The sequence below is a fragment of the Panthera pardus genome, unplaced genomic scaffold (assembly GCF_024362965.1).
Source record: "Panthera pardus isolate Hobbes unplaced genomic scaffold, ASM2436296v1 HiC_scaffold_6, whole genome shotgun sequence".
Taxonomy (NCBI): Eukaryota; Metazoa; Chordata; class Mammalia; order Carnivora; family Felidae; genus Panthera; species Panthera pardus.
Window position 1 is genome coordinate 30,009,290 of NW_026526991.1, and position 17,791 is coordinate 30,027,080.

Here is a 17,791-nt window from a genome sequence, read left to right on the forward strand (position 1 = left end):
TGCATTTCTTTGTAAGCGCAATTGTATTTTTTTACTGTAGTGATATGGAAAGAGGTGACGCTGTCCAAAAGTAGGAGACACAATTGGGAAGAATATGTTGATTAAAGTACATATGACTTGATAGGTATGAGTGCCAAAACCTTTCCATGGGATCAATAAGCTCAGGGCAAATGCTGTTACTCATTAAGCGTCTACGTGGTTATGTTTTGGCAGGTGCTTAACAAAAAGTTAATGACCAATGACTTCATATCTAGAATCCAAGCCCTTTCAAAATACAGAAGCTGCTAGTATTATGTGTACAAGGTAAGCAATATGTGTCAAGTCACAGAAGTCAAGAGAGGGCAGAAGAAAACTTTAATTACAGAATGATGTACATACAACATGGATCATTCCACAGGTACTGTCAATCATTAATGCCCTCTGAAAGAGTACCCTGGGTAGCCAGGGTATTTAATTGCTTAAGAGATCCGGCACTGGTGGATGATTCCTTTTCAGCTTCCTGTGTACAAGACTGTAACTGCTAATTTACCACAGGGAAGCCTGATTTCATTTCCCTCCAAAGTCTATTCTGCTCCCCCAAACCAACTAGAATTCCCAGCTTCTACAATTTGATCCGCATATCTCTTTCCTTAAATAATAATCTTGACTCTTGATAGTGGAAGAGCCATTTCTTTCTCTCAATAAGAACACACTTGTGTTCCCACCAGGGGCAGCAGATCTAGAACTTAACCAGTCAGAGGTTTAATTTGAGCACAACCAGGCAGGGCATCATTACAATTTTGCCTTCAGCTTCCACAGTTGGCCTCCCAGTGTCCAGTCAGTCCATACCGCACTGCCACCCTTGCACCCTGCGAGAATATTTGGGGAAGTTCCTGGCTCTGTGCTCGCTCCCCAGAAGATGTTCTATATGTGTTAGCTTTATTGAGCCATGTTGCCACGTTCATCTGATTCAGACCAAGCCTCAGGTGGTAAGTCAGGACTTTTTCCATTACAAAGGACAGAACCCAACTCCAATCTGTGGAGGCAAAACAGAGAAGTTATTATCTGCCCTACAGGAAAAACTTTAGGCATCAGCAGAACTATAGGACATTAGGATTCTGGGACCCTCCCAAACCAACTACACAGCCCTTTTAAGTTATAAAGAACCTTCTCATGCGTTGGATTGTTTAAAGAAAAACATTTTTTTTTTTTCTTTAAACCCTAAGAGGTAGGCAAGACAGGTGTTATCTTCATTTTCTGGATGCTAATTAAATGATGTCCTCAAGGTCTCTCAGCTGGTAAGTTACACGGCTGATTACTAATTGACCCCAGGTATTCTGAGTCCTAAATACTGTGCATTTCCCAATATAGCATATCTTGAAAGTAAAGTACCAGACAAGATCCTTATCCTCAAGACACTCAATTAACAGTGAAAAAGGACAAAAAGAAACTGACGTCCTTAAAAGCACTTTCTTGTGAAGAATTGTTTTGTGTTTTAATAGTACTACTTCATTTGCATATGAACAATTCTACAGGACTATTTCCTAGAACTTCTAATAAAAGAACACGCAAAAGAGAATTTGACACTTTATTTTGCCACAATCATACTAAACAGACAAATGGACTAAGGACCACATCATTATCACCAGCATGTTACCATCACGTTGCTATCACCAGCAGTAATCACAAGTACCTAGGTAGGTACCCAGATCCAACTAGAAGCCCTGTGTGTCTCAAAAGCAGGTACTGCATTTCACTCACCATCATATCCCTGACGCTACGCATAATTTTGGTTGAATTAATGGCGAACAAATCCTAGTGTGTCATAAAATCTGAAGAATGAGTAAAGAAAAAAATGGAACTCCAAAGACTTTTATGAGGGCCATGACGATAGATATTATTCTTTTTGAAAGTATAAAGAAAATGAATCATTTCTTGAAATTCCCATCGGCTATAAATGAAGATTATTAATTGATGAAGGACACATGTAAGTTACCCTATTATTGTGGAGCTATATAACATTTCAACAGAATTAAAATGGAAAGGTAGTGGTCTGCACTCAGTCCCCTGTCCCACATCAGGGACTTTCTGCCACCAAATATCCACTCTTCACTTGTGGGTTTACTCAACAGAAAGTTGTAGTCCCCAGTTCCAGTAATAAAACAATTCTGCCTCCTCCCTGTGTCCCCCCACAACTAACCACAGCTCTCCTTTCTCCCTCTCAGAACCCCAAGTCTAAACTCGTGGTCTCCCAGTTGTTCATCCCTCATTCATTTTTCATACCGACTCTGTTTTCACCACCTCTGTCTTGCTCAACTTGTTCTGATACCATATTCTAATTTCAGATTCCAAAGTATTCTTTCTATTTATCTTACTTGACCTCTCTCTAGCATTTGACATTATAAACTACTGCTTCCTTAAAATTCTCCCCTCCAAAGGCCACATTCTCTGGATTTTCCCTGTTGACTCATTCACATGTTAGATTAGCTCCCTCCCTTCCATTCTCCCTCCTAAATGCTATTAATCCTCAAGGTCCCATTGTCAACAACCTTTTCTGTGGGTATACTCTTTTAGCAAATCTTATCTATACCTATGCCCTCAATTACTGTCAATGATTTAATATCTCCCAAATCTCTGTCTCCATTCCTGATCACTAAATCCACAAACAACTCAGCTGTCCTACAGGCATTACAGTTTCAACAGGTCCCAAACCAGCTGTATTGTATCAAATCCCACCAGCCTTCACATCACTCACTCCTTGTCCCCACGAATACCAGTATTATCTGCTCCATTGCCCAAGTTGGAAGCTTTAGTCATTCCAGACAATTCTGCCAAATTCTCTCTCAATTCTTTCTAAATGTTTCTTGTTTGTGGCCCCTGTTTCCTGTGCTCACTGACACTCTCAAAATGTTTCTCCTAGTTCTTACGAAAAAACTCCTTATTTGGTCTATGTGCAATCCTACCCGCTCACCTGCCCCTGTTTCCCCATCCCCACCATGCATTCATCTCTTAAATAGCTGTCAAAGTCCATTCTACAAACCAAATCTGATCATGTCATTTCTGTGCCTAAAATGTTTCAGTGGTTTCATATTGTCTTCAGGATGAAATTTTAACTCCACACCACGCTTCTCTTACAAAGCCCTCCATTAGCTGACTCCAGAAAACTCCTGCCTCATCTCACAGACACTTCAGTTTATCTCTGTATTTAGAGCTCTAATACCAAATAGGCCTTTAACAGGCACCTACTGAATGAATGAATGAATGAATGAATGAATGAATGAATTCTGAGAAAGGTGCCCTTAGATTTAAAAAAAATGTCATATGGCTTCTTTTTATCTTCAACAAATAATGTTTTTATATAAAAATTAATTCCAAAGTTCCTTTGTTTTGTATCATCCAGTCAATAAGGTCTTAAATCTGTTCTCTTTTTAGGAAACACATCATCTAAAGAGAGGATTTAATAAGATATTTTAGAATACCCCCCACCCCAAATATATGAGGAATTCCTGAACTTCTAAAAGGCTATGTTCCAAAAATTCTTTTATGACTCGGTTCTGTGAAGCTTGGAAATGTATTTTCTCATAGAACCAATGCTTTATATATTTTATTTAATTTATGCTTAAACTATTTTTAAAATGATTTAAGTACTATATAATAAAATACGCACGTCATAAGCTTTTAAAATAATGAAAGAAGGCCTGTAACAATACATATGGCCTATGGAAAGTAATTCTATTATAAATCCCATAAACTTATACTAACCCAAAACCAAGTAGAAATTTAACTGAGAGTCCTATCAGCTAATACAATTTAAAAGAAAGATAATAATGAGGGCTTTTTCTTCTTTTTTTTACCTCTTTTTAACATTTTTAGACCTCTTTTTTGCTTCTCTTCTAATAAAATGGTATATACTAATCCAGCAGGAGATTTTTTTTTGTACTGAACTCTCAGAAGAAATTTGTGACACGGAATCTCCTATAAGGAATGTTTAATAGCCTGGTGGGCAGAGATAGTTTAATAGAAAAGCAAAGATATCATGCATTTGACCCATTCTCAGAGCAACCATTGATGAAACTGATAGCACATTTAATTATATTCCAAAAAGGGCATTTCTGTAAGTTATTCAAGTAATATATACCTACCTCTCTAATGATCTAACTTGATATGGAATCGACACTAGTCGTAGGCAACACAAATCACTTAAATGTGTGCATATGCATGATCTCATTTAACCTTTACAAAAACTCTATGAGGTCAGTACAATTATTGCCACTCCATTTTACAGATAAGAAAACTGAGGCAAAGAAGCAAATGGCTTATGGAGTTCACACAGCTACATTAGTAACAGTGCCCTTTTCTCGCTCAAATATTAATGATCTAATTTGAGAGTTCAAAGGAAGTTGAATAGGACAAATTTTGAGTTTGAGCTTTCTGTTGACCTTAAAGTGGGTTGGTTTACTCTTAACTTTCCAATGTTCTCCTACTCTGTTTTCCTCCGTGCTCACTGGATTTCTTTGGTCTGACCAACCAAATTTGTTCCCCACACTAGGGTTTTACACTTGAAAAAAACCTTTCAACCAAGAAAATATTTTTTCTCTTAACTCTACCTTGAACAAGTTTCCAAAAATCTGTATGTAACTAATGCTTTAATATAAATCAGGTCCCAGCTCAAAAGTCACGGGAGTCCCTCCTTGAGCACCCAGTCTAGAGAAGCCTACTAGTATATTCTCTATCACTAGATTTTATTTTTAAACATTATTAGTACTTCATTTATTCTATTTTCCTGACTTCTAGAACTGTGTTGTCTAATAGAAATATGATGTAAATCAAGCCACATATGTAATTTTAAACTTTCCAGTTGCCTCATTAAAAAATGTGAAAAGAGGGGTGCCTAGGTGGCTCAGTCAGTTAAGTGTCCAACTTCGGCTCAGGTCATGATCTAACAGTTCGTGGGTTCAAGCCCCACATCGGGCTCTGTGCTGATAGCTCGGAGCGTGGAGCCTCTTTCAGATTCTGTGTCTCCCTTTCTCTCTCTCTCTCTCTCTGGCCCTCCCCTGCTCATGCTCTCTCTCTGTCTCAAAACCAAATAAACATGAAAAAAAAAGTTTTTTTAATGTGAAAAGAAACCCAGCTAACTTTATAAATTGTATTTAACTTGATCGATATATCTAAAATACCACCATATCAATATGAAAACAATATAAAAACTGAGATATTTCATATTCCTTTTATCCTGTTGAGTATTCAAAATCTTGTGTTTGTTTATTTATTCATTTTGAGAGAGAGAGGCAGAGAGAGAAGGAGAGAGAGAATCCCAAGTAGGCTCCACACTGTCAGCGTGGAACCTGATGTGGGGCTCAGTCTCACAAACTGAACCATGAGATCATGACCTGAGCTGAAATTAAGAGTCAGATGTTTAAGCAACTGAGCCACCCAGGCTCCCCTATCTTGCATATATTTTACACTGGCAACATATTGCATATCAAATGAACACATTTCAGGTGTTCAGTAGCTTCATGTGGCTAGTGGCTACCATATTGGACAAGACAATTTAAAATGTAAACTCTTGTTCACCGGTGGATTTCCAGAACCTAGCATAACAGTGTCTGGCTCTTCATGTATTCCATAAAGTTGTAGAATAGAGGAATATTGAATGTGTGGACTGTAAGTATTCTCTGCCTTAGATTGAAAGAAGATCCATATCCTATTGGTGCCTAATTTGCAGTGACAAAGATAATGTTTTCTTGTATAATTTTAGGTGAATCAGGTCAGATTTACTTGCCACTTGGGTTTAGTTTTGACCAAGGAAAAAAATATGTGATACTAGATAACTGGACACTATTTCACAGGTGCATCCCTTACTGTGGTTCTCCAAAAGATATCCACATCCTGAACTGTGAAATTTATAAATGTTACCTTATATGGTAGGGGGAAAAAGGACTTTGCAGATGTAATTAAGTTGTCTTAAGACTTAAATGAAGTCTTATCTTGAGATGGAGAAATTATCCTGAATTACCCAGATGAACTAAACATAATCACATGTATCCTTAAAAGAGGGAGGCAAACGGAGATCTAACCATAAAAAAAGGAGAAGGTAATGTAACCATGGAAGCAGAGATTGGAGCCACAAACCAAGGAACACCAGTAGCCACCACAAAATGAAAGAGGCAAAAGACTGACTCCCCTGGAGCCTCTAGAAAGAATACAGTTCTGCTGACATGTTGATTCAAACAGGGAAACAGACTTCACATATCTGACATTCAGAACTGTAAAAAAGTGAGTGTGTGTTGTATTTAAGTTTGTGTAATTTGTTACAGCAGTAATAGGAAACAAATATACTTACTGATTTTCAAGCTGCCTCCCTATTAGATATAATTCTCTGATAGCTTGCAAACTAGCCCCAGTCTCCACTCCTCTCTGTATACCTGTCTAGCCGCTGCTCTCATTAAGAGGTTATGGTTAATTTCTCCACCCTATCTGTTGCTTTGACCAAAACAGGATGCCACAGAAGCAACATTCTCCCAGCTCCTAGTCCAGGCCTCAGGAGGTCTTGATGCTTTCTCCTCCTTACCTGGAACTCTTTGCCCTTCCATGTGAAGAAGCCTGTTCTAGCCTGCTGGATGCACCCAGGTGCCTCCCATTGCCCAACCTTACAGTGAACCATCTGTTGGACATGTGAGTGAGTCATTTCAGGCCAGCCAACTCCCAGGTGACCTGACTGCAGACAAATGAACAATCTTTCTATAAACCAAAGAAACTGCCTAACTGAGCCTAGCCCAAATTGCCAACCTGTGGAATTGTGAGCTTGTTAAATCCTTGTTGTTTAAAGCTACTAACTGTTGAGGTAGCTTGTTATGTGGCAATAATTAACAAATATATTCCCATAAAGCATATTACTTCTACACGTGTTCAAGTCTGCCATACAAATTCAGAGGAGTTTGTCAAAAAGAGAACTGTTCGTAGTCTCACTGGAGGACAGCAGACTGGGGGACTGTTCGTAGTCTGGGGGACAGCACTGACTACTCCATTTCCTACTGGAACTCTACAGAGCTAAAATTTTCTTACAGAAGTAACATTTCATCATACTGAATATCTCAGTGAATACTTGTCTAAAGTCAACTGCTCATCATGTATCACAGTAGAAGTAATACAGGCCTAGAATTTCAAGTTAGGTAGAAGCTGATAGCTGACCTAAACATTTATTAAATACCTTGTCTCCTGCCAAATACAATTTTGAATGACACTAAACCCTTTTTGCCCAGGAAAAGTGAATTCGTTGTAAAATATACCTCTGATAACTTTAAGAATTGACCTGTTGAATAGGTGATTAGTCTTGTCGACCTGAATCCTGAAGAATAGCTATCAAAATCATGATTCTAATTTTGGCATAGTTGATATGAAATTGCATTTTCTGACAATAGTTAACATCATTTCAGTTAGTTCTTATTCTTATTGCTGAATAAGAATAAAACTATGTCACCAGAATAGAGGAGGGTGCTAGTATCCCTGTTTGCTAAGGCGGGAAGATATATACTCAGTTTATCGGGATGATATTCAAATTGGAAATTAAGGGATACCAGGACACAACTTGTCTACCAATGTTTAAAATCGAAATCCAGTGAAAAACTGACACTTGACTAGCAGCCCAGGCTGCAGACTGTCCCAATGGCTTGCTAAAATACCTGTGAAGGCAAAAGAAAGACAAAAATTGATGACAACAAAAACTATAACTGACAGTCATCCTACCACAAGAAACAGAAAATTCCATTAACTGAAGGAACTAGGGAGATGAATTGTAAATCATAATCAGCAACCACTTTAAATAGAGAAAGTTGACAACATAGAGAATATAGGATGAGCTTTCTTTCACTGTGTATCATGCAGATCAAAGACTGAGGATCAGTACTTGCCAGAATGCCAGGCAATAGATGCTATTCAGGACTCAGATAACCTTTGGAAGGAGTGAGTGTGCTATACCCCAACCCGGCCCTCATCGTTACCTTCCTCTCTTTGCAGAATGAGACACGTGTGTGTGTGTGTGTGTGTGTGTGTGTGTGTGTGTAGCAGGAGGAGCTCGTGGTGACAATAGATACACTGCATGCTTGGAAACAGCTTCAACAAGTAATGTAGTACAGACGGAAGTGAAAATAAGAACAATCTTGTTAGTCAAATATGGCGTTTCTAGTTTTGCTTTTACTCCCTGGATCCAAATAACACGTATCAAACAATAGATACTTTGAGTGGCATAGAATCCATCTCAATCCGGTCAGCCTGCAGCACTTAAATTGTCTAGGACTGGTGAACATTAATTTGCCCCCAAATGGAAATCTAAAAAGTCAGCTATACTGACAACCAATAAGCCATAAATCAGATAAGAAGCCAAAGGCCCTATCTATTGGCAAACACCTTGGAACAGGATGAGTAAGCAGGAAACAAACAAACAAACATGAGGGCCTATGACATTCTTTAGCACAAGGGAAATTCTCATCACAATGAAAGAAAAAAAAAACTTCTGGGTCTTTTTGATAGGATAACAGAAGATTAAAAAACTTTGAATTAGGATTAAAATTCAAAAGGGGTGATAAAAACAGAATTGGAATAAGGCAATATTTAAATAATACTAGAAATGAAAAGACTGAACTAAAATAGAAGGCTGTAATAAAACTTAATCATTAGCAAAACTGAGACAAAAAAGATATTGAATTAATGACTTGAAAGTCAAAATTTAGAAGGCTTTTTGGAAAATGAAAAGAAAAAAATTTAAAGGTGATAGGAATAAAGTCCAGAGAATAGAGATTCAATAAATGACTACATCAGTATTATTGAAGAACCCTGAATCAAAAGAGCAAAATCAAAGTTGAATATATAATAGAAAAAATTTTTACTGACTGAAATGAAGAACTGAGTCTTCAAATTTAAAAGATTTGTATTATAAAAATAATGAAAAAGGAGCCATAACAAGACACATTGTAGCCCATTTGTATTACAAAGGTGAATAAATCCCTATCATTGTTCACATTGTTGAGTTGCTGAGTTGTGTAAATTCTTTATATATTATATATATCCATCTATATATATACACTTATATATATATTTATATATAAATTTTATATATTTTATATAAATTCTTTATATATTTTGGATATTAACCCTTTATTAGATATGTTATTTGCAAATATCTTCTTCCATTCTTTAGGTTACCTTTTAGTTTTGTTGATTGTTTCCTTCACTGTGCAGAAGCTTTTTATTTCAATGTAGTCCTAATAGTTTATTTTTGCTTTTGTTTCCCTGGCCTCAAGAGACAATTTTTTTTTTTTTTTCAATACAAATTTTCAAGTTTCTGAGCATGTTAGTCGACTCAGGCTACCATACAAAATACCACAGATGGTGGTTTACACATCAGAAATGTATTTTCTCCCAGTTCTGCAGGCTAGAGATCTAACATCAAGGTGTGACAGGGCTCATTTCTGGTGAGACCACCTTTCCCAGTTTGCCAATGGCCACCCATTCCCTGGCTGTGTCCCCACATGTCCCTTCCTTTGTGCAGGCATGAAGAGAGAGGGACTAGCTCTTCCTCCTCTTACACGACCACCAGTCCTATCAGAGTAGGCCCCACCCTTATGACCTCATATAACCTTAAATACCCCAGCTCCAAATCTAGTCAAAGTCAGTGTCAGGGTTTGAACATGTGGATTTGGCAGCGAGGAGAGACACAATTCAGTCCAAAACACTGGGTTTTACTCAAAGTGTGATTTTACATAATACTCTTTTCTGCCTTTTCAGTGTGCTTTACCAAACTAAGAGACGGTTTCAGTAAACCCTGAGCAGCTAGGAATCCTGGCTACGACTTCACAGTACTTACTTAGCAGAGAGTACTCTACCCAGAATTACTGAGTAACGTATTACTTCTTTTTGCAGAGAGTGACTCCTTACGAGCTCCTCCTGCCGTCTCAGCTTTCTCAGTCCCAAGATCTCACAATGCCAGTTATGGGTATATTCACATTCAGCAATAGTTCTGTTAAGGAAAGAAAAGTAAACAGAAATGGGACTAATTTTGGAGAAGTTTTCTATACCCCCCAAATGAAGATAATTATAAAGTTCTTAATTAAATAATAATATTGAGCCTGTCAATATGTACCACGGGCCTTAAAATTCATTGATTTTATAATTATCCTTTTCAGAATTTATCCTAAGGACGTCGTCCGAAATTTGGCCATAGATGTATGTAAAGCTGTCCATTGGCATTGTGTGTTAACAACAAAAATATCAGCAGCTTGCATAAGGGAATGGTTAAGTAAATTGTGATATAGTCTGACCCTTAAGTACTATATATACATTAAATGTAATGATTGCCTGAAAATGTGACATGAGACAAGAATATATTCACGAAACAGTATAAACTAATGTAACATTGTGTGTCAACTACACTTCAATTTTTAAAAAAAGTAATTATTACCTTAGAGGAAAAAACTTTTTTAATGTGCTAGAAAGGAAATGTGAGCCTTATGTGGTACTTGGTTCGGTTGTAAATAATGTTGACATAGTCATAACAATGTAAACAGAAAAGACTTTTCCTACTAAAAAAAAATGGTATCTGTAAAAGCAAAGGAGAAAGGAAATGTGTGAAGGTGTTCATTGGTAAGGGACAAATGGAGAAGAGGTAAGCTTTCGTCTTTCATAGAAGGAAGTCAGAAGATAATAAATAAAATGGAAAAACTCAAGAAATAACAACATAGAGATGCTATTTAAAGATGAAAGGTAGACACCAGAAGACATTGCTAAAACATCTGTGAGAAGGGAATATGGGGCTCAGAGAAGTAGACACAGGTAACTGCTGTTGGTGTTATAAGTCTAGTAAAAACAAAAATTTTGACTTTTAAAATTATATTTATGTATGTAACATTGGCAAAAATAAACAACTAACATTAAAATTTTAAAATAACGTAAACCAAACCCATGAGCAAATTTAGCAGGCCAGAATCTTTCAATCTACCGTACTTCCCTGACTCCTCTTAGGATAGAATTTTTTGTAAGTGTGAAGTCTGTTTCTAAACTCAGGGGCAATACTGCCATTTGCATTACTTAGCGTTTTGTAGCATTTTAAGGTCTAGTGAAGATACAGAACCACGTCAGCTCATCTGTCAGAAAAGTGGCGGATACAGAGGAACAGGTACGCACAGAGCTGGAAGAGCAAGATCTAGTCTTCGCGTCCAGAGTGATTCCCAGATAAAACGATGAGCTTATATGGGAGCTGCTGTTTCTGCCATCAGAAGATCAGAAAATAGGGGAAATGCGATTGTTCGTTCCGGAGCACACCCCCCCTAGCTGCAATCCACATCAGCAAAAGGGATGCTCTGTGTCCCACCTCTCAACACCCAAGAAGTTAGAAACAGCCTTGCTGCAAAGAACCGAATTCTCTGTGTCGAAGTCTGCCCAAAGCAACAAGAGAAGCACAGCCACCTGACTTCTGACTTCCGAATTTCAAGCGGAGATCTGGGGAAATCTCAGCTGTGAGGGAAGCTGAGAAATGCAGGCTTTGACTTTCCAGCCCCTTTTCTTCAATAAGGCATGACCCAAAGGTCAGAATGGAGTTGAGTGAGCCAAAGAACAGTACTTTTACAAGGCATATATAATCTATACCTGCTAATTAACTAACAGGCCCCAGATGAGATGGGTCACCTGCTCTTGGTCTGGACTAAAGCTAATAAAGTTATTAATTCCTTAATGTGGAACAGTTAGGAGAGGTCCTAAAACTGATCCTCTCAGAAGGGCTAGAATTTGATGAAGAGTCAATGATTAATGATAGTTAATAACATTATATATTTATATATATTGTCTATCATATTATAACATTATGGCTGATATTCTGGACACTGAAAAACATGATAGGCATTCATGGAGAAAACAGTTTCAGACAAATAACCAATCTGGACAGAAAGATCTGCTGATGAGTTTATGGAGAGAGTGCAGAAAGGCAGATTAACTGGAAAATTTAACCCTGTATACCATTCAGATGATAGATTCAAGCCAACTCAGAATGGCTCTTTGTTTGCAGTAGAATTCAAGAAATCTTCTTTAACTGGATTTTAGTACACTCAACACTCTTTCTTATGTAAAGCGGGGGTTTAGTGCATCAAAAACTGAAGTAAGGGTCCTGTTCATGGGAAGTTTGAGAGTTTAACCCTAATAGTCAAGGAAGCATATGGGGTCATTCTGTGGTTTAGAAAACAAAAAAAAGTCAAAGGAAATACCAATATCTTAGAGCCCGTGGTAGGGATCATCCCAGTCCTAGTCAACTCTTTACTTTCTATGAAAAAGGGAGAGTTTAGAAAAGCCACCATTCCAGACACTAGGAGAATCTTTTTGTGTTTACTTTAAAAGGCGGCTATAGTGTTTAGAATAGTTTGCCCTTTGGCTAAAGGAGACTGTACACGCATACAACAAATACACATATCACATACATAAACACACATTTTTAAGGCTGGATTAAAATTCCAATATAAGTAGTGAAAGATTCCAAATGTTATTAGAAATACCTAATCTAATGTATGGATGTTCCTTCAACCAATTTTATCAATAAGAGACTGAATTGTCCCAGAAATAAGAGCAGTGTTGGTCCTTGGCACCTTTGCCCTCACGTTCAGTCCTAAGCTTCCCCCTCTTCTGCTCTGCTCTGTATGCAGAAGGTCTGACCAACAGGCTGTTTTTTCCCAGACCCCTTTGTCAACCGCCATCCTATTATATGTAAGCAATGAGAAAGGCTTATCAGAGATGCAGAAAGAAGAGAGAAGGGGCGGTATTTCCCGTTCTCTGCCTTGGGGATCATTTCTAGCGGGAATTCTCTCTCCTCCTTAACTGCAGCAGCAGGTGAAAGAGCCCACCCCGGTTCCAGCTTCCCTCTGGGATCCCAGGCCACCGAGCTCTGATAAATACCACCTCCTCCTTCTGTGCCTCCAGCAGTTACTAATCTCATACATGACAACTTTTGTTTTCTCAGTTGGACTCTGCTAAAATCATTGCAGAAATTCTTTTGTGTTGATCTATAGTTCTCCTTGGAGCAAGATGGCTGATACGTGGCCTGTGAGTCTTCTGAGTAGTTAACTTCAGTATTTTTTTTAATTTAAGTTTATTAATTTTTCCTAGGGAGACGGGGGGGGCAAAGAGTTCATTTGAGGTATTTCAAAGAATTTTTTATTGGGATAGTAAAAGGGCCTCTGTAAGTACTTAATCGGGAGATAAAAGCCAGCCACCTTCCTCTGTTGAGAACACTGGTCCTCAACCTGGTTCTCCATCAGCATCATCTGGCGAGTGTCAGAAATCACCCCACCATGGAGATTCTGACGTAAATAGTATAGGATGAACGTGTTTTAGAGCAGTGGTTCCCAGACGAGCAGCATCGGTATTACCTGGGAACTAGTTAGAAATGCAAACTTTGTGGCCTCACCCTAGAACTACTGAATCAGAAACTTGAGATGGGCCCACAACATCTGTGTTTTTAACAAGCCCACTAGATAAGCTGGTGTATGCTGAACTTTTAAGAACCGCTATTTCAAAACTACCCAGGTGATTCTAATGTGTGGCCAAGTTTGAGAACCACTAGTTTTGGCATAGGCCATTGATAAAATCATAACTTCAATTAAACATGTATTTATCAAATACCTAATATGTCTTCAAATTTCCTGTTTCTCAACAAAAGACAAAAGTTGAGATTATTAATAAAATTTGAAACTGTGCAGAAGATGACATATAAAAAGAGAACTACAGTTTAAGAGCCACAAATATTCAACCACACAGAACACAAAAAGAAAAATAAATCAAGAAAGTTCCTCTTTCTGAATTAAAAATAGCTAATTAGATAGTAAATGTACTTCAGCAACAAGGCTGAGATCCATTGCAGAATGCCTAGGTCATTTCACACGTCTACAGCTTGCCTTCAGTAACACTACCTATTACCAGTAATAGGACAAAATTTTTATTATTGGAGATGACCTTAGATATCATGTAATCCAGCATTTTGCGATCAACAGTTCATAGACTCTGGGGCCCTCAGAGGTTTTCTGGCATTGTAGCAATTAAGATTATTTCGTATGTAGCAACAGTAACTCCAACTCAAACTAGCATAAATAATCAAATAGATTTTGTGTTCATGTAAGCCCACAGGTAGTGACAGCTTCAGGTGCAGCTTGAACCTGTGGGCTCCAAATCTGTTTCTCTGTGATTTTTTTTTTTTATTTACTCTCCTGTTTGTATCAACCTTGACTTCAGACTTAATATCTATCATTAAGAGATGTAGCCAAATGGCTTCAGCAATATCAAGCCTCGCATCAGCGTTGTGTGCCATTCAGAGAAAATGTCTCTCCAGGTAAATTCTGAGGAAAAAGAGAAAGCAAAACACAACAATCTTTTCTTTTTAGAAATCTCAAAAAAGTGTGTCCTCATTTGTGTTTAGGCCAGGCTGGTTTGTGGAACCTGATCCTGGAAGTCAGGAGAATTCACTGGGTTTCAGTCAATCAGGGCCCATCCCTAGAGCTAGGGATAAAGTTGTTTTTTCTTGAATCAAATGAAAAGCTGGGATGCTGTTGCCATGGAGGAGCTCATTGGATGCCAAGAAGCCTAAAATGGCAAATGTCTGCTATGTGTGGGAGAAGAGGAGTGTTTTTAAATTGATAAGTAAAATAATTGTCCAGATGTTTTGCTTTAATTGGAAGCATCTTAGAGCCTCCAAGAGTTTCCTAAATGAACATTCATGGCAGCCAGTGGAGATCAGATGGATATTCTCATGACTCATTCTGTCGGTTTACTATCCAGATCAATACTACTAGTTGAATGTTTTACTTGTTCTTCAGCTTCAAATAATTTGTATTCTTAATCATTTGTTATATAACTTAATACCTGTAGAGGACCACTGATTAGAGACAGAAAGACATACATGTTAACATATGTGGTTCATGTTCACACAGCACCTTCTGAGGATAGCACCATAAGTTATCATGGGAGAGCATCAGCACCTTTACCCTAGTGGGTACAATTTAACTGGGACTGTCAATCAAGGTGCCTCACTCTCCTAGAGCCAAGCAGTGAGCATGTGATCCAGAACAGGCCAATCCGATTCCCTTTTCCTTGGACTTTGAATCTTACCTGAGCGACCAAGGACAGGAGAAAATGGCAGAAGGCAATTCATCTCTGTCATGACACTTTGATAGGACTATTAAGTAGCTACAGCTCACAAAATTGAAGAGATTTACACATTTTTGCTCTTTCTCAGACCTGCACCTTGAGCCTCCTTTGATGTTTGAGTCACCCCAGAACACTCCAGTCAATTCTCTTTCTGCTTGAGTTTTTGTGAATAGGTTTCTACTATTTGCAAGGTATAATTGATACTGATACATACTAAGAAGAAGTATTAAAATGATAATTCTGAAATTTTTCTTCAAGACGGCCAACAATGAATAAATCGCTAGTCTGATCGAACTTTTTAGAGGCACATCAATATACCTCTAGTACTTTAAAAACCATTGTTGAAAGGGAAAATATAATACCATCTTATCCAATGTGAGTTATAATTTGTTAGTTAGTATAAAGACCTTCTAAACTCTCAGCATGTTATTTGTGGGGAAGTGCTTGTAAATAGCAGCCTGAAGTATTTTCTTTTATCCCATCATTTAGAAACAAAGACAAAAATCACAAAAATAAACGCTCTTTTTTAAAGCAAAATGTAAGAATTCTCAGCATAGATACAAAAGCAATTTTTGGTTAAGATTTGATGCATAATGAGTAGTTGAATTTTACTACATGTTTCAGTGTCTACTCACTCCCAAATAAAACACAATATAACATTATTTTTAGTTGGTTCATCAATAAACTATGCTTTTTCTCATACAATAGAATTCAGGAAGTTAAAAACTAAGCATTTTCTAAAGTCAAAACATATACTTAAATATATAGTGACTAATCCACAATGTTTATAAAAGCAATATTAAAAGAAAAGGAATAGGAATTTATACAGTAATCTTTCAAGACAAATCGATCTGAAAATTTTACATGCTTTTAAAATCATTTATCATATATGACACAAATAATATATATTTTTTAATTCCTAAGGAATTTCGATAGATTATATATTTAACTGAAGGGTGCTTGAGTAAAAAAAAAAAAAAAAAAAAATGGCTGAGGAACACTGATATACCTCCTTACTTGGTAGAAACCAGAGAGGTCACACAGATAACCGTGACCGACGAGACACAAGCACAGTTCCTTAGACTCTCAATGCCCATCAGACGTGCTTGCTTCCTGCTGCCACAAACGCACTTCGGTATTGCATACAAGTGAATTCTCATCAGCTTCTACCCCATCAGATCCCCAAACCATACATTTCTTGTAATTATTTATATGTACTATTGCTTATGTGCCTCCAGATGAATCTTGTATTGGACACATTTTGTGGCTAAAATTTAGAGCAGTAAACCAGGACCCCCTGCCCTTTGGACATTCTCAATGTTAAATGCTGTTGCTAAATTAGGGTTTCATAGGGCTGAGTTTACAGAGATTGAATTTCTAATATTCAAAAGAGGTGGAGTACTGACTCCCCTCCTCCAACTCTCTGTGAGGAGTTTGCCGTCTCACCAAGGTAGAGACAATGGCCAGATATGAACTCTCATTGTGCTCCTTTGGTTGTTTTTGTTGCCCCGACTAAAGGCTTTGTAACAATTAATTCTGCTATCTCCAGCTGTCTCTGATGCAACTGATGTGTAAACTTCCAAGAGCTCAGGATCCTATGACGTCGAAAGTCTGTAACAAAGAATAATTCAGAGTCCCTGAACAAAATTATTCCCTTTGTTAAATCGATTGCCCGGATACCCAGGGGAGGAATAGCATTAGAAGGTTGGAGAAACTATGCTATCATACCTTTAAAATATTTTGTAAAAGTTTTATGTTAGTTTGAACCGGGGCCTTATCTGACTCCCATAATATGATAAATGTCATGTGATTAAGAAGATCTCATTCTAGACAAAGAATTTCCACGTTCCTTTAACCCAAGAAACCTAAGATCTCTTCAGCTACAAAAATTAATTAAACAAGCAAGCAAATAAATGGGAAAGAGTTTTAATCACTGTAATACCTGCCGATGTGCTCCACCCAGTTGGTTGGAATACCTGATGTGTGTTATTTCTGAAATTACGGCCAAAGACTCACTTCTCTTGAACAGTCTGAAGCTGGGCCTAGCATTCAAGTGAGCTCCTCCACGCCTGTGTCCTGTCCTGCAATTCAGGATTCAGGCCTAGTGTTCCTCTCTATCGCCTCCTGTTCTGATCAATATTGACTTTCATTTAAATCCCAGAGCCCTGCAGCAGACGGTTTTTCACCCCTTCAACAATTCTGTCTTTGTTCTTCTGTCAGCACGCAATTCACAAGAAGCTGCCAACACCCCCCTTTTGTGATTTATCAGTGTCTTACCTGACAGTTCGGTCCTTATGACATCTCACAAAAATCTGCTTACTGCATAATATCCCTGAACTGTGGTATTAATACCAGCCTACCTCTACCTGGAAACCTCCAGGTAGAAGTGCCAGTCTTATATCTTCTTTGACGACCGTGGAAGCATAAAATTCAAGATCTTTATGAAAGTATGCCTTAGAATCAGGCTTACTCTTGGTTAGTGTCTCACCATTGTGTAAATAAGTAAATCTCCTCTCCTGCTCAATGGTCTGTTTCTTTAAATTCCCTAAGACCACCAAAGAGCCATGACCACTAACAAGAAGTAGGGAAGGGTATGGTCACCATGATATTTGCCATGATATTTGTTCATTCTTCG

At 37.9% G+C, this 17,791-nt stretch overlaps 1 long non-coding RNA gene across 1 annotated transcript in view; it reads right to left on the minus strand.

The window, feature by feature from the left end:
* Nucleotides 1–331: 331 nt before the first annotated feature.
* Nucleotides 332–17,791, minus strand: part of LOC109265265 (uncharacterized) — a 40,375-nt gene continuing 22,915 nt past the window's right edge. The window contains exon 3 of the long non-coding RNA XR_002079081.2: nucleotides 332–1,015. This is a non-coding gene — a long non-coding RNA (uncharacterized LOC109265265). The remainder of the gene's footprint in view (nucleotides 1,016–17,791) is intronic.